This window comes from Gavialis gangeticus, unplaced genomic scaffold (assembly GCF_001723915.1).
Source record: "Gavialis gangeticus isolate Ggan-Ray unplaced genomic scaffold, GavGan_comp1, whole genome shotgun sequence".
Taxonomy (NCBI): Eukaryota; Metazoa; Chordata; order Crocodylia; family Gavialidae; genus Gavialis; species Gavialis gangeticus.
Genome location: NW_017729019.1, coordinates 3,988,954 through 4,005,679, shown reverse-complemented (window position 1 = coordinate 4,005,679; position 16,726 = coordinate 3,988,954).

Below are 16,726 nucleotides of genomic sequence, written 5' to 3'. Positions count from 1 at the left end.
TATGACCCATCCACCACCACCCTCTGAGTGCGAACCTTCAGCCAATCTGCAATCCATCTGACTGTGTAGGCATCTATGCCACAGTCGCCTAGTTTTTTAACTAGGATGGGGTGAGAGACGGTGTCAAAGGCCTTGCTGAAGTCCAGAAAGACTACATCCATGGTGACACCTGCATCCAATGCTTTTGTGACCTGATCATAAAAGGCAATCAGGTTGGTCTGACATGACCTGCCCCTAATGAAACCGTGCTGGTTGCCCTTGAGCATCATCTCTGAGACCAGCCCTTCGCAGATGTGCTCCATGATGATCTTCTCAAAGAGTTTCTCTAGGATTGAGGTAAGACTGACGGGCCTATAGTTGCCCGGGTCCTCCTTCCTCCCTTTTTTAAAGATGGGGACCACATTGGCTATCTTCCAATCATCTGGCACCTGGCCCGAGCACCATGAGCGCTCGTAAAGCCATGCCAAGGGCCCTGCAATATTCATTTTAACTCCATTTTAAGGAGTTAGGTCCCCTTTACCCCACCTCAGGTGTTTTAGTTTTTAATAAGTCAATAACAGCGGGCAGCATGAATCATATCATAACATAAGAAATTAAGGTTTTGTTGCTGCTGTTAGTTTTAGGGACATGGTGGGGGGGAAGTGCCGAAAGCAGCAATTTCATTGTTTTGCCTGCTTGCAGCTCTCAAAACACATTCCACTCCTCCCCTTCCAGTTCGCTTAAAAACAAATGTAAAAAGACAAAACAATGTTGTGCCTCCAAGCTAAGAGAGTCAGGGCCAAATCTTCAGCTCTGCTGTGAATCAGCATGACATCAGCTGAGCAACAGCCCTTTTTGCCAGATGCTGAACTGACCCTTTAGGTCCGATTTCAGTCCTGACAGCTTCTTTCCCCACCCACTCAGATTTTTCCATTGGATACACAGATGGAGCCTTATGCATATGTCCTGCTGTTCTGGCTATGGCTGACTTGCCAAGCTGATGCTTTCACTGTCTAGGAAAAATGCGGATCAGCATCTTTCAGGCTCCAGCTGTGCAACTGGAAAAAAAGTCAGGGTGGAAATTTGCAAACATGTTTAGCAGGTTTGCAATGCCAGCTTGAAAAAATCTTGTCTTGGAACCTGCATGAGGTTTTCCAGAAGGAAAGTAACCATCCTTTTTTTTTAAAAAAAGGCCTTTTAAGGCAGTATAGCATAGCAGTTAGAGCACTGGGCTGGGATTCAGGACACCTAGATTTGTTTCTTGGTTCTGCCACCAGCCCAATATGACACAACAGGCAAGTCAATAACCCACTCTGTGTCTCAGTTTCCTTATCTGTGACAAGGAAAGAATACAACTCTACATTTAGGATGGCCATCATAGAGGACATTCAGGTTTTCTGCTACGCTGTCCTCTGTCCTTTATTGGTACGAAACCCGACACCTTTATATCCTCTTTTTTTTTCCTTCAAGAGAAAAATAGAGGACATAAAGGCATCCGGTTTGGTATCAATAGAGGACAGAGGACAACTGGACTGTCCTCTACGATGGCCATCCTATCAGCATTTGTGAAGTGCTTTGATCCACCAATACAGAGTGCTGTATCTGAATTACATGTTAATTCATCATAATCATCCTCTCCAGTTAGGTGCCCTAAACCACTCTCCTCTTTCAAAAGTGAGATCCTAGCAAGTAAAGCAGGAGTAAATTGGGTATCTGAGCTGTATTTATCCTCATCCACAGATCCACTTGATAGGCGGCTGGGTGACAGTGGTGATAACTGGCATATTACTAGCCACTGATAAAGAATATATTCCATTTAAAAGACACCGGTGACATCCCTGAAACAACATATCTGTGAATACCAGCCTCAAGAGCATCATCTTATAGCCTATTCTCAGAATCCAATAAATGACTCCTTATTTGCATTGCCATGTGCTTTTGATCTTGTGTTTGATTGGCTAAGTGAGCTGCCACTCAATGAATAACTCCTTAGGCTGTGGTGAAGTTTAGTGGATGGGGCTAAAAACTAGTTCCCCTGCCAAGGGAACCTTCTTGCTGGGGCAGTTGGCTTAATTTCTTATTAAAGAAGGTGGCTCCCTGGGGAGTCTACAAGGGTTGATCCAAATACATTGTTGCTACAAGATACAGGGATCTGGACTGATTTGCAATGCAGTCAAGCAGCACAAGCAACCAGCAGATGCTACATTGATGCCATGTGTCCCCCAGTGCCCTGGTACATCCAAATGATCCAATCCATTGCACTGCCCAGGATTGGGGGCCTGGTCTGCTGGGTGTGAACAATGTTCTCTCATTCCAATGCTACCTGGATTCTTCCAAGAACACAGACACAGGGAACTGGATAGTAGAGTAATAAGCAAAGTAGTGTCCCTGTGTCAACATTGCTCTCAGGCAGAATTCAAATTGTCTAATTGCATGCCATGGGCACCATATGCCTAACAGTGGATGGGGATTCCTTGTTCACTTGGGACTTGTTTTCTTGGAGCAGGGGTATCAGAGGTTTCTCTACTCTCCAGGCCCTGCTCTGTTTGTGGTATCCTTGAACTGGATTCCTCTAGGGAACTGGTAGCAGTCTATTCATGGTAGCAAAGAGCTCAGCACACATTGCAAAAGCCAGGCAAGTAATGGAGAAATAACTGGGGTTTTAGCCCACGCCAAGCTCTATGTCCTTGTGGTTATGCTGCTGCTGCTAGTACTGGAGCTAGCTTATTTAAAAAGCACTCAGGTGTGAGAACAGCAACACACCACGAGTTGTAAACCTGCCACTGCTGAGAACTGGCCATGATTTGTTCCAATTGCCTGCCTGTTCCTGGAATTGAAAAGGGATATTCCTCACGGTTTGGGCAATTGCAAACAACATTTTTCTGAGGTCTGCAAAACCTGATACTAATCTGACAGCTCATGGGAGCACTCAGTTTTCCTAGAAAGAGGCAGGCTCAGGACATCTCTCAAATACGCATCATATAGTGCACCTGCCAGCAGGGAAACACACCCATGCGCCATGCTTTGCTCCTTCCCCAAATAGGCATGCCACGTTATCTACAAATGCAAATTGGCAAGAGATGGGGAGTATGTGGGCCGCTTCATCCCAGAACCAGCTGACAGCAAGAGCAGAGGACCGAATTACAGTGCATCTCTATGCCTTTGTTCCAGGGTCTAATGAGATGGAGGAGGGCTCCCCTCTCTGTCTCTTTTGAGAACTATACAGTGTTTTCCCATGCTGCTCCGGCATTTCCAAGAACCTCTCACTGTTTTTCCTCTGCCCTGCAATAGGCAATGCTTGTCTGCCCCAAACTGAAGGCAGTTTGTTTCCAAAGCACTACTGTTAATCTAGTTTTTGCAGGAACTGAGCTGAACTGAACTGAAATTAGAGAGGATTATTTCCTAAATGCCTGCTTTAGGCTTGCCGCTGGAAAGGAAAGCGATCTGGGCTAATGGCTGTTCCATCCACAGGAAGGCTATAATGATTTATAAATAGGATTTGAAGGTAATGTAACAAAACATGGCTACTCAGAGCCCAGTGACTGTCACCATGGCTACTCTGGACTTCCCAGCTGCACTAAGAGAACTCCTACACCTGTGCTTTAGGAGCTTGGGTATCCACCACTTCAGCAACTCTCTAAAAGCTACTAGCAGTATGGCCTCCAAATTGCACAGTGGAGTAGCTACAGGACTATCCAGCAAGGAGCAGTGGTGTGCATTTGTACGCACACTGCTCAAGCTGCAGTCAGCCCATCATATCCCAGCTGTCTGAATAACATACAGATGTAGCATACCTCATTTGATTTCATACGTACATGTAGTCCAGCATAAGAATGATGGGCAGAGAAGCAGGGGAATAAAGAGAAGGATCATTTTCTAAACACATGGCTTTCCATAGGCCTGCAACTAAAAAAGAAAAGGGACAAGAGGAAAACCCACCAGATTCTGCAATGGCTGCTGGTATCTTCAATAAAGATGTGTGATGGCTCTCATGCTGTGTCCCCTTGGGCACACAATTACCCTCCAGGCTTAGCTCACTCATACAGCAGTCTCTAGGCTTCACTCACCTACAAACTTATGTCTCCCCTTCTACCCTGTCACAAATGCCATCTCCAAACCATCTCCCATTCACATGCCTAGTCCTATGCAGGGCCTCTTATATACCCCAGGAGAAGGCAGGGCTCCAACTCTGTGCCTACAGTCTTAAAGGCACATGACCCTTTCTATAGGGGTAGGGGGGCCCTATTACACTCTGGTCAGAGGGAGCTGCCATCACAGGTCTCAGAATAAAACATCCCAAGACTCGTGGTTAGAGGACTGCGTATTAAAAATGAGGCAGAGCTGCAACCTATTCCATGGACTGCCATTAAGAGCAGCCTTTGTGCCATCATTTCTCCTGGGCCCTTTGCAGCTTGGGACTCTGCTGCTCTGCACATTTGCTCACAGCTGAATATACACCACCAAAACACTAGTCAGGATGATGCAAAGCTGCTGAGCAGGACTCAAACGGGGGGTTGAATTGCTTTGTTTCACTGGCTGGAAAAGAGCTTTTTGGAAAACACCTGATTATCAGCAATGCTGAGCTCTGGCCATTTCCACTGCTATCAGGGAGTGTGTTGATCAGAGGCTCTCAACCTTTTTAGACTCAAGGAACTGGCCACTGGACTCAAGGCCCCCCCCCAAAATTTTTGTGAATTAAGTGGCACCCAATTTCAAAAAGTAATTTATATATTACAGTGCTTACCCTCCCTAAACAGGGGCTGGGCAGTAGGAGTCCAAGCAGCGACAAGTCTGAGCCTGGCTTACCTGCTTATTTCCTTACACTTCACTTATCTCCTCACACCTCATGGCACCCTTCAAAGGATCTGGCGACACCCTGGTTAAGAATCACTGTCATGGGAACCCCTCTGGAACCCAAACTAGAAATAGCTTGCACTGGGCTATAACTAGAGGCAAGTGTCACTGCTCAGACGGACAGCTGCTTCGCTGCTGCAAGAGAAGCATCTCCACAAACCACCTGTGGAGGTTCCCCAGGGACCAGAGTCTGATAGTTACTGGTGGGAAGGGAAGGGGAAAATACACAGCCATGAGCAGCAAGTGTCTCATCTATGCTGCAGCTCAGCCACAACATTGTTATTTATGCCTTTAATTGCCTAATAAGAGATTAGTTTAAATCACAAGCAATTTATTGCCTCTCCCTGTTACAGAGTTACAAATCACAGCCATCCATCATGTGCCTGTGCTAGTTTCTCTAGCCTTTATCAGCCTCAGGGAAACAAGAGATGGAAAATTTCTTCCAGTGAATACTTTTCAGGTGAAAGCAGCTAAATGCAACCCAGTCAATGGCCACAATGGCAGTGCGCCAGGAAGCTCTGACCAAATGCAAAGTGGAGTTGGGCAGTCAGACACAGGAGAACAGCCCCCCCTCATGCTGTGCTCAGTCTGGGTTCAAGAGGAGCCGTCAATGCTGTGTGTTCACCTGAACAGAAGTGCAGCCTGCAGGTCCCACCAGGGAGGTGCAAACAGAGCGCTCCTCAGAGGGACACAAGCTCCCCGCAGCACCCATGGCAAGCACCACCGTGTCGTCTCCAGGGGATGGAGCCTCAGACCTTCAACGTCAAGTGCATCCGCCTCTGTCACGAGCTCCTGTGCCTTCGTGGCTCAGCCATGAGAGGTTGAGGCTGTGGCACCAACACCAGGGACTGTCCCCCAAGTGACTTGATTGTCGGGTGGGCTCCAGCTGGTCGGGTCATGATACCCGGAGCTCCAGCCTCACCTGCAGGAAACTGTCTTCTGATTGGCTGCTCTTCCCCAGGAGGTGGACCAGCAGGGCAGCCAGCCAATCAGGGCTGTCACAGGAGACAAGGACTTTTTCCTCTTGCTCTCCCCAGGATCGCAAGACTTTCAGAGGAGGCAGCTTCACTTCCTCCTCCATCTCCTCCTTCCTATGAATAGTAGATGAGTTTGTTCTTCCCCACACCCCTCACTCCCTGCAAGAGGCGGGGGCAGAATCCCCAAAGCTGTGGAGGAAGCAGACGTGAGGCCAAAGGGACATGTAAATGATTACAATGAAGTTTGGGGAGAAGCTGGAAGCTGCAACGCCATCAGGCCAACATGAAATCTGCTGCAGCAGGGGCAGGAGAACCTATTCTGTACATCAGCAAAGCTAACTGTCACCCTCCCATACCCCAGAGCAGACATCAGCAGCTCCCAGCCTACAGGCCACATCCAGTCCACAAAACAACTGGATCTGGCCCACAAAGGTTTGTTACAACCCATGAGAGCACAGCGGGTCGATGGTACACAGATCATCCTGGCACATTCCCCTTCTCTGCCCTGTCTCCCCCTCCACAGCCCTTCCAGCTGCTTTCTCTCCCCCCCTAAGACAGACTCTGTGTACCCTCACTGCCAAATCTGCCTCTCCCCATTGCCATTAGGGATGGGAATCAGCAGCATGTGGCACATGTGACATGTTCCATCTTCCCCTTCATTCACTTTGACCATAATTTAGGACTGCTCCACTCCACAGACTGCTCCTGCCCGACAAAGCTGCCACAGCCTTGTTAAGGCCACATTTTGGCTAGTCCATCTTCAGCTGTTTATGGCAGATTCCACGTGCAGTTTCCCTGTGGCCTCTTGCTCTGCTCACCCCATTGTGGACAGCACAGTTTTCCCTGCTTCTGCCTGTAGCCCTTGCACCCTGCACAATTAATGCACTCAAGTGGATTAACAGTGCCCTCTCATGGGCTGAGCAGAGGATGGCTGTACACCAAGCTTGCGGAGCCATTTCACAAGCCAGCCTCACAGCCAGCACTGTAATATAACAATACTAGAGCAATTCAAGAACTCAGAAAGGCCACAGCAGGGCAGAATGTTTATAACACTGGGGATTTCTATTGGAAATGTCTGGGTTTATCATGTGAATCACATTTTCACATCTAACAGTGTAAACTTTGCATGCCAGTCCACAGCACCCCTCCAGAGATTTCAAGGCACCCCAGGATGGTGTGGCACCCTGGTTGAGAATCACTGCTCTAGACAGAACCTTTTATGCATCCTTCATAATAGGGGCAGGCAAAATATGACCTGTGGGCTGGATCTGACCCACCAGGCCATTCTATCTAGCCCACGGGGCCCCCCCAAAATGAGTAAATTAACATTTATTTGCTCCTGGCTGCCTGTCAAAGCTGATAGGAGATGGGGGCAGTAGGACCTAGGGGGAGCCCCCAGCTGAACTGAACAGCCCAGCCCTGTCCCACCCCCAGCCATTTCACTATTTTCCTGCCCCTGCCCTGCTCTGGCACGATATGGCTCTTGGCTGCATCACTGGACCAGGGAGCATGGGCCCCCGCCAGTACATGTGTGCAGGCAGAGGCAGTGTGTGTGCATGTGTGTGTATTCATAGGGTGAGTCCTACACACACACCTCACCATACACATGCACCCACACACCCCCTTGTACTACCATACACGCAGAGCCCTGCACCCACACCCCCTCACACACCCCAGCCACCCTCACCCCACACACCAACCCCCATAAACCCCATACCCACCCACACGCCACATACCCATGCACCCACAGCTCCCCACAAATCCCCATGATATACAAGAGTAAGACTTCATTTTAAGCTATTGTTCAATCACCTCTGTGTACACTACACCAACGCATGTAAATCAGGACAAAAATATTTTTTGAAATCAAATTAATGAATGCTGTAGATGTTTGCTTTTTAGAATATAATTTGGTATTTTTCTGGTTCCGAGATGGCAAAACCCCTTGTTGAAAGGAGTACTTTCAAGAACAAGGGGAGGGACTTTGGGTGGCAAAGGTCAGGGGTTAGGGGGTGAGACTTCTGGTCACAAGATGGTGACCAGGGGGCAGGGCACCTGTCAAGGGGTGATGCTACCCATGCAGCCCTCAACAGCTTGCCAAAACTCAATAAGCAGCCCCCTGCCCAAAATAATTGCCTGCCCTGCTTTATAAGCTGTTTTCTTCTCTCTCCCCCCATTCTATCCAAGTGAATTTTATGCTAGGAGAAGGAGGCACCTTGAGAGTCCTAAAAAGCAGAGGCATCCACACATCTCCAGGCAGGCAGGCTTCCCACACCTTGCCCTGCCTCTCTGCTGAAACTACCCCAAAGGATGAACTAATAGCAATCCTGATGGTTTAACTACTTACAAAGGAAAAGCAAGGATTGAAAAGCCAGGTACTTAGAGAAATCAATAATACTTTCATCAACAAAAGAATGTTGATTGAGAAGGTCTTCAAAATGCTCCTTCCAATGGGCATTAGTGGCTCCTCTTTCCTTGACCAGGTCTCCTCCATCTGTAGGTCTCAAGGGGGTTGGTTCCTGAGTGCATGGACCGTAAATGGCTTTGGTGACATTGAAAAAACCATGCATATTGTGGATGTCAGCAACATGTTTAATCTCCTTCATCTTGTGTTCCCACCATCCATTCTTCATATCATGGGTCTTTCTTTGGACCTCTGCCTTAGATGGTGACTCAATTTCTTTTGTTTGGAGTTGGTGTCATTCTGCCAAGCACAAAAGGCTTTGCACTTGTGGTCGATCAACTCTTGGATCTCCTGGTCATTCTCTTCAAATGAGTCTCATCAAATCAGTCAAATTGGTTCCGGACCAAAACTTTAATGCCTGATGATTTGACATTTTGACCTTCTAACCCAGGGGTCAGTGTATTCTTCTCAGTAAAGCACATACCTCTTAGCTCAGTGAGCTTCTCCCATCCACTGTGCTGTCACCAGGGATGATACCCTCCAGGGCAGTCTCATCCCAAGACTTCTTTCCTCCAAGTACATGGCCTCTATAGTCTCACAGGAATCCTGGGGAGGGGCTGAAGAAGATGCAGAGACTGAATCCTCCCCATCATTATATATTATCATTAGGAGATTCATGTTGCCTTAATGACCCCAAGCTGGAGCTAGCCATGGTGCTCCTGCATTCTGGAAGCTGTGCCAGCCAGAGCAAAAGGATCCCTGCCTTCCAGGGATGCAGGCCACAGGACACAGCAGACCTGAGGGGCACAGAGGGGCAGTATACAGAAGCAGGTGGACACAGGATGACTGACCCAATTCCCTCAGTCCTGTGTGTTTCTCACCTTGGTGCAGCTCAGGGAGTGCTGGTGGCAGCAGAAGCCTGAGGGTCAGGCAGCAGAAGGGAGCAGGACACAGCCCCATTGTCTGTGCTCCTGTGTTCTTGCTCCATGTTTCCATTGTGCACATGGACTACACACTGCCACTACCTCCTACTGGTACCACGACAGGGATGCCCTTCCCATAGCCCCCAGCATTGTCCTTTTTGTGGGTTGGGAGTGCCCTTACAAGTGCCCTTATGAGTGCCAGCAGCTGGGGGTCATTGCTTATGGCAGCAAGGAGCTGATGTTCAATCCTGTAATCAATTTCTTCTTGTTCGGTGTCATTAGCTGGACACAGGAGCGGCTGATTTGGATATTTTCTTCTGCTTCTCACTGGGCTGCATCATGGGTCATTTGGAGCTGAACTCATGACTCTTCCTTCCTGTCTCCTGCTTGGTGCTGGCCCTGGGAGAGCTCCAAGCCTGGGAGCAGAGAGGCCATCAGGGCTCCTCCGTGCAAGCCAGAGAATTCCCACTGCACTTTGCTTCCATGCAGCCTCCGGTATCATGGTGCTGCCAAGCCAATTGTCTGAGCTGCACTGATGAGCCTCTGAGCTGCAGCAATCACAGCCCATCCCTTTCAGTTGGCAAAAGCAACTGCCTGGAAGCAGATGGATTCCCCAGATGAATACGTTGAGTGTCTCTCTGGGATGCACCCTCTCAAGGGTGAGAACTTGTGGGAGGGAAGGATGGGGGAGTTGGCACAGGAAGCAGTGAATGCCTGCTGGCGACACAGCTCACATACATGCACACAGATGGCAGTGACCAACACAGGGTCACATGTACATGTGCATGCTGTTGCCCACATGTGCGCACACTACACACACACTGCCCCACCACACAGGCACACAGGGCACTACAGTGAAGTTGGGCTGGGGCAGCAAGTACACATACCCACCTGCCCAGCACAGCAGTGCTGGTACTGCCACCCTACTGCATGCTCTCACTCTGTTCCCTCAGGTGCCACACAACTTCCAGGTCTTTGGTGATCTTGATTCTGTGGTGTGGGAAGTGAAGCCTGAAGTCAGTGTGAACTATACTGATCAAAAGTGTGGTGGTCCAGCCAATTTTCTCGCTCTGAGTATTTCTTGGTTGACTCCAACGCTGTGTGGTGAATGAGATTCAGAACCTTGGGGTCCGCAGGCTCCTCCACATTACCGTGCCCAGACACTGGTTTCCTGGTGATCATGTGGACACGGCACCACAGATCGAAGCCAAAATGCGTGTTCAGCTGCTGGCAGCACAGCTCCTTCGGCACCGTATCACAGAACTTCTGGTCCTGGCTCAAAGCATAGGCATCTGCTGCTTCCTTGTCCAGACTCCACTGGCATGGACATTGGGCAGGGAGCCTCGTGGGTACCCCACCTAGCAACCCCAGCCCCTGAACACAGCTCTCCCCTGCCCTAGAGATGGAGCTGGTGTGGGAAGAAAGGAAGAGGGAGTCAGCACAGGGAGTAACAAGTGCCTGCTTGGGACACAGTCCCACACATACATGCCAGCCACCAGCACAGACTCACACATACATATACACACTTCACCAAATCACACGCATGCATCCCACCTGATGGCTACTTTTGCACCCCCAGGCTCCTCCCCAAAGCACACCCCCCCAGGCATACCTACACAAACCAGGCTCCTGTGGGCAAAGCACTCCACATCCCATGTCTGTTTCCGCTTCTCTAACACACAGACCCCCGGGTCTTGAGTGTGAGGAGATGCTCAGAGGCAGAAACCACAGGAGTCCCAGCCTGATCTCTCAGGGCACCTGGGGAACCAGGGCCCTGCTACTCATTGCAGAAAGATTTTTCCAGGGGCCCTAACCGGGTCATGGAGAGGCGGAGGTGGGAAGGACTCCAGCATCCTCTGGTCACCTCTTGGCCAACAGGTCATCCGCACTCTGTCCCAGGTGCAGGCTAAGGCTCTGCCAGACCCTCACAGCCACTCACCTGGCTGCCCTGTCCTGGCTGAACAACCTGAAATACTCTCTGCAATGGGCAGCAGGGCCCAGGGTCCCCAGGCACACTGAGAGGTCAGGCTAGGACTCCCCCATCTCCCCATGCACAAGCAAAACTCATGACATGGGTGAGTCTTCTTGAAACTTGGCAGGCTTTGTGGCCTCAGCAGGGGCTACCACCCCTGCAGTTTTCAGCCCACTGTGCCTTAAGACACACAGGGTCATCTGTGTCATGAGTTTTGCTGTCAGCAGCTTGAGGTACAGTTCCCCCCAAACCCCTGCACCTATCACCTTGAAACTTGGCAGCCTTTGTGGCCTAACCAGGGGCTACCACCCCTGCAGCTTTGACCCCACTGTGGTGTAACACATACATGTGACATGACTTTTGCTTCCAAGAATTTGGGGTACAGTTTCCCCCAAACTCCTGCATCTATCTTCTTGAAACTTGGCAGGCTTCATGCTCTCAGCAGAAGCTACCACCCCTGCACAGAAAACAACAAAGTTATAGATATTTCATTGATTCCCCATTATACCCTATGGACAGATCTCCGAAGCACTTCCAAAGCTTTTCCGAAGACCCAAACCACTTTGGAAACCCTAAAGAAGCCAGCACTTTGATCCAGACATGCTGCTTCAGACGCCGAAGTGTCTGAAGCTTCTCTGGATCCACAGCACAGCCTCGCACAGCCCTAGCTTCATTGGTCCTCATTGTTAAATGCACATGACAGCGAATTTCAACCCCACCCTTGGAAGACGATAGCAAATGCAGATCCACTGAGTTGTTTCCCATTATCCTGCCCTGAATTCCCTCTTCCTCCACTCTCTGAAGTTCTGACGCTAGAATCCTTGTCCTTGCCTCCTCCCCAGGCAGATGATATTGCTGATATGACTGCTAAGGATCCAGTTAGCCCAAGTGCTAAACTGGGTCTGGAGGAGGTGGCCTTCAGCAAAGGTTGCAAATGAATGTAAGACATTCATTATATATCAGCATGAACTTTCTGCCCTTCAGAGAAGCCTCCTATGGGGTAACCAAGTGGTCATTCCCAATGCAGGTGTAACATAATTCCCGATGCTCTCCATACAGGACATCCAGGGATTGTGTTCACATGAAAGCACTTGCCAGAAGTTACACCTGGCAGCCAAAGTTGGATGCTGACAGTGGGCAAACAGTGAAGAGGAGTGAAGCATAACAAGCTACATGCCATGTACCAGCTAAGGCTCTAGTCCAGCCATGGGAAGTGACAAGGACACCATGGTCCCATCTGCACATAGATTTTGCAGGCCATTTCCAAGGCCAGTTATTCTATATTATCATTGATTCTTTCTCCAAGTGCTTGGAAGTTGTTTCCGTTGCATCAATGACTCCATGTACTGTAATCCAAGTTTTATGGCAGCTGTTTGTCAATCATGGTCTTCCAGATACCATTGTTTCTGACAATGCTGCACAATTCACTTCTGAAGAATTTAAGTCCTCTATGGAGAGGACTCTTATCTGTCACACCACAGCCTCACCGTTCTTTTCTTTTCAGAACCCACCACAGTTTAATCATCAGGTTAATCATCTGTAAATGTTCCATTTTAGGGGCTTAGGCTTTCCCCCCGCCCCCCTCCTCCCATCACTGTTTTATTTTTTAATAAGGCAATAACAGTCTATATCATGAATCATATCATAAGAAATGAAGGTTTTGTTGCTGCTGTTAGTTTTAGGCACAGAAAAAGGAAGGGGGTGGGGGGAGGGGAGACTGCCAAAAGCAGCAATTTCATTGTTTTGCCTGCTTGCAGCTCTCAAAACACATTCTACTCCTCCCCTTCCAGTTCCCTTAAAAACAAATTTAACAATGAAAAAAATGTTTTGCCTCCAAGCTAATAGCGTCAGGGCCAAACCTTCAGCTCTGCTTTAAATCAGCATGATGCCAGCTGAGCAACAGTCCTTTTTCCCAGATGACGAGCTGACCCTTTAGGTCCAATTTCAACCCCGAGTGCTTCTTTCCCCACCCACGCAGAATCACCCAGTGGATACACAGAAGGAGCCGTATGCATATGTCCTGCTGTTCTGGCTACGGCTGACTTGCCAAGCTGATGCTTTCACTGTCTAGGAAAGGTGTGGCTCAGCATCTTTCAGGCCAGGGTGTGCATCTGGATAAAGTCAGGATAGAATCGCTTTTCAATCCCCTTAACAAATAGTCTGAGTGCAGCCTTGCTGACATGCATGGCATCAACTCATCATAGCCTTCTTCACCTGGTCTTCCAACCTAGCTGGATAAAATTTGGTCCTGACTAACATCAGCAGAGGCCCAAGAATCAGAAACTTCCTATCAGGAAGACAGAGTCAACCTCATGGGTTGCTGTCCCCAGGACACTGACAGCTGCTGCCTTCCTGGGACGTGTTGAAAATCCAACCTCAAGCAATGTGAGCTGTCCCCATGGGCAGGGGTAAGCAATGCCCACACAATGCCCCAATTCAGTGGGGAAGATTTCCCAAGGTGCAAAAAGAAGGCAGACCTCTCCCAGCAGAGCTCTGTGACCAAGCGACAATTGAGGTTCCACTGTTCTCATGTCTTACCTGGAAGGGAGCTGGGGTTTGTGGATCCCATTTCTGCTTTGCTAGTGGGGCGCAGGAACTGCCGGCATACAGCCCCAAAGATTTTCTTCAGTGCCTGCAGTGAAAGATATCGTGACATAGTGTCAGTGAGAGAGACAATGACTCATTTGATTAAAACCAACACAATGCCATAGCCACAGTCTGATCCCCAATAACTGGTATTCTATAATTTCTATGACTGGCACCCTGGCAGTGCCCAGAGATGTGCCTGGGTGAGCACTAACACAGATCTCAGATGGGCACAGTCAAGGCTGCTGACTCTGTTGCTAACCAGCACTTCCATCCAGCTATCCTATTTCTGGTCCCTGTTCCAGCATGAGGCCTCCAAAACCTCACACAGCTGTTATCAATTCCTGCTCAGGGTCCTTTCCCTGGCCATGTGCCCATGGCCTCCTGTGAATCCTACCTGTGGGGCTCCTAAGCACCAAGGGACATTGCTGGTGAGTAACACAAACCTAATCTGAGGGCAGAAGTGATGGAGCTGCCTCCAGAGCTCATCCAGCCTGTGTGATGGCCACTTTTCCGTTATACAAAGTTCCCGTCTCTATAAATTACCCCAGTCCTTGGAAGTCACCACTGCATGTAGGTCTGGAGACACTTTTTGTATAGGTCTGAGGCTGCATGAAGCAGTTATTGTAAGAGCACACTATCTAAAGCCAGGAGTTTTGGGATGATGCATAAAGCCACGCAGTTCTTGCCTGGACTCTGGAAATAAAACAGAGAAAACATTTTAAAAGTATTTTAGATATATTCTCAGTTCCCCCCATGAAAATAAACATTTACAAGTAGTTTAAGATGAACAATAGAAAACAAAATCATAGAATCACAGAGAGGTCGAGCTGGAAGGGACTTCCAGAGGTCATCTAGTCCAAAGCCCTACCTGAGGCAGAATCATCCCTATCCAAACCATCCTATACAATGCATAATCTAAACTCCACATAAGACTACCATCATCCCTGACACAACAGAGACCTAACACCCAAACCAGCCACAGATAAAGCAGAGGAACCATGGCAGTCACCACCCTGAATCTATGAAATGTTGTCAGTATACACTCAGGAGATCCTGGGTAGAGGCCAAGCGCCCCACTGCAGAGGAAGGCAAAAACCCCTAGTCCATACTAATCTGACTGGGGGGGGGGGAAATTCCTTCCTGACTCCAAATATGGCATTGGTCTGACCCTGAGTGGAGGGGCAAGACCCTTGAGCCAGGTGCCTCCCAGCAGGAGCATTGGCATAGCCCAGCCTGGGCCCATCTCCCATGCCTTCATGAAGAGGCCAGAGGAATCTGAGTGGCATCAAGTTAAATAAATTCCCACTTTAAAATGAGATGCCCTGTAAAGACATGCCAACCCACACATGAAAGGCCAGTTTAGACTGCTTTCTTGCCGCATGGGCCATTGCTGGAATGCAGGATTGGAAAAGCTGTTTGCCGCTAAAAGATGTAACACCTTTTGCAGAGACTCGTCTCAGCTGGTCTTGTTATTGCCTGACCAGGATTCTGAGTTGTTCTTGCCTAGAAAGTTTAACATGATGTTATTAGCATAACTGTGAAGTTCAAAAGGTGCCGAGGAGCCCCTTGATGTCAGGAATGGGATAACAGAAGACCGGCCACCAACCCAGAATTTCCAGACTCTAGTCAAGTGATGCAGTTGGGAAAGGTGGAAAGATACAGGAGCTGCGTCATGGAGAACATCTCCATAGGCATTTTAGGATTTCAGTTCCACTATATGATAGAAGAAGATAATGCACTAGTCAGGGATTTATGTGGCTGATTTATTGGATCAACTATATGACTGATGTGGCTGATTTATTTATTTATCCAGGATTTATGTGGCTGATTTATTGGATCAACTATATGACTGAGACCTACAAAAATCCTTGCCCCTCACATGTTTCCTGAACCATCATGGTTATAGCTTCCCTCAGACATAATTACAACATGACAACATGGTATTTTCACAGGAAAAGATCTGAGCTCTGAGTCTCAAGTGCACACCTGATGCCTGTATGGGTCTGAGTTATCATGGACACAGTGACAGTCAGCCCTGCTCTGTAAGAAGAGAAGGGCAAGCCCCAGCAATAGGGAACAGGGCTTTGAGGGATGCCAATCCTTTCTATAGAAATCCCCCGTGGGAACAGCACATTCAATGGGTTGCTTTCCTGGAGGAAACTGGTCATGCAATGTCCATAACCTGCTAACCTCAGGAATGGCTCTATGCCTGCTCCACCAGGTCAGGTGAGATTGTGCCATTAAACCAAAGGGATCACACACAACAATTCAGGCCACAGCTACAGCTCTAACCAAAAGCCTCCTAGTTGCTTGGGATTTTTACCCACCCATTAAGGCTTTCAGGTTGTACCACCTGAGTTTGCAAATTCCAGGCTTGCAGACATTGGCCAATAGTCCCTTGGCCAGTCAGGGTTTTATACATGTCTATAGGGAACACAAATTCTCTGACCCTTCAATGGGAACATCTGAGAAAGATAAAGAGATTGCAAAGGGAGATTCACCCACAAAGGTTCCTGCTCCGTGAACCTGGGAAAGGCTGGGGCATAAACCTCTGCTTCCAGCAGTGCCCAAAGTCTGATCCCACATCATAAGGTTGGCCTCTCTGGGAGTGGGACTCTTCTAGCACTGGCATAGTGCCAGATGAGAACTGGAGGGCAAGTTGCATTTCAGTTGCCCTTTCTCTCTGCTCATTCTGTCTCTTTGGCTAGAAGTTGGTCCTAATATCAGCAGAGTAAGAAAGAGAAAGAGGAGTGCACTTGCAGGCAGAGTCAGGGAGAAGACAGGGCTGAAAGCCCAGTGCCGTAACACAGATGGCTGTGCTAGAGAAGTCTCACTATGGGAAGGCAGGCAGCTGGCCTTGCTGGATTAGAAGGACGGAGCAGAATTAGACAGTTACAGGAATACCAAGAAAATGCCCTCATCATTGCAGCGGGAGAAGCTGCAGGTGATAGTCTATGTGCCCTCCCCCTCACTGCGGAGGAAAAGGAAGACTATTAAAAAAGTGAAACAGGCTTTTGAGGCCCATTTT